Source organism: Echinops telfairi, unplaced genomic scaffold (genome assembly GCF_000313985.2).
Source record: "Echinops telfairi isolate 266 unplaced genomic scaffold, ASM31398v2 ScPeMD7_7401;HRSCAF=8416, whole genome shotgun sequence".
Classification (NCBI taxonomy): domain Eukaryota; kingdom Metazoa; phylum Chordata; class Mammalia; order Afrosoricida; family Tenrecidae; genus Echinops; species Echinops telfairi.
This window is the reverse complement of record NW_022111301.1, coordinates 6,872,140-6,873,469: the sequence shown is the minus strand read 5'-3', so window position 1 is coordinate 6,873,469 and position 1,330 is coordinate 6,872,140. Positions and strand designations below refer to the sequence as shown.

General features: G+C 51.6%; 1 protein-coding gene across 1 annotated transcript in view; it reads left to right on the top strand.

Moving 5' to 3' along the window:
• The window catches only part of LOC101642892 (prothymosin alpha-like), a 13,460-nt gene that overhangs the window by 375 nt on the left and 11,755 nt on the right, over positions 1 to 1,330 (top strand). The window lies entirely within an intron of this gene.

The following is a 1,330-nucleotide window of genomic DNA, read 5'->3' as shown; positions in this document are numbered from 1 at the left end:
TGGCCCCCAGGACTCACTGTTGACACACGTGCGGTTTCGTCTTTCTGTGCCTGTGTTCATTCCATGCGGTCTTGTCCAAGTTCAGTCGTGTTCTCCTGCACGGTTCCCGCAGCCTGTACCCTTTCCTGGAACCGCGCGTGCTTTGTGAGACCAGGATTCCCAAAACTTCCAAAAGGGTTTCTGCCGTGTGAAATCTTTCATCGATGCGAAGCAAGAACTGAGGTATCCCAATCCAGAACCCTAACATCTGGGGCCATGACCCAGAGATAAAAACCAAATCTCATATTCCTAGAGCCAGCGATTCATCTCTCTGTCTCCCTGACTCCCTCTGGCTGCACCCTTCATTTTGACTCCCCTTCGAAATCTGTCACCACTTGGGTCAAAGTGGACAAGCTCTGGCAGCCAGATCGAACTTTCTCATGGGATCGAACTCACTAAGTGTCAGACCAGCCTTCATCGGAGGGAGATGGGACCGTCTTCTCTCAGATTCCTCTGAGAAATCTTTGCCCCGTGCAGTTGGCTTATAGTGAGTGCCACCCTGCTCTTCAAAGACTGCTGATGGCTCCCCTGCACCCTGTCACCATGCATCTGCCTCCCTTGCAATTCCTGCCTCCCTGTTTCCCCCGTGGGACACCAGCAGACTCTTGCCAACTGAGGCCCTGAACTCAGCTCCTGAAAGCCCTGCCATCTTCCCCTGCTTTTCTAGCACATTTCACCCATGTGGCTGCCTCCCTAGTAACTCCCAAACTGCTGCTTGCCTGTGCCGGTTCACTCGGTTGGTTGGTTGTCTGTAAGATACCTGCTCCCCATCCTCTCTCCCCTCTGAAGGCTGCTTCCACTTTTTTCTTTCTTTCTTTCAGAATAACTGAACACCTGATCCTCGCGAACCTTGTCAGGATGGTGTCTCAAATGGTGTCTCTTGCTCCACCCCTGGGTCTAACCAGGTGTTCTGGGGTGGGACTTATTGGCTAACCAGCCTCTTCTGCTTTCTCTCCTGATTTGTCTTCCCTGTTGCCCTTCTGGTTTTTCAGGCTGGTCCCACCCAGTGCCCATGGTTCCTCGAGGGGGTGGGGGAGGGTCCTCCTCCACCCATGTGGTCTGCCTTCCTCCATCTGTTCAGGTTTGGGCCCCTGACCCTTTCCAGTTGCTCCAAGCTAGCACCTTTCCTCCAGTTTATAGATAAGCCAGAGAAAAGGGCATACAGTGAACCCTCGTTTATCACGGTTAATGGGTTCTAGACCCTACCGTGATAAATGAAATTCCGCGAAGTAGGATTCCTTATTTGTAAATCAAATATTTTCGTAGTTAGAGCATAGAGGACATGAAAAAA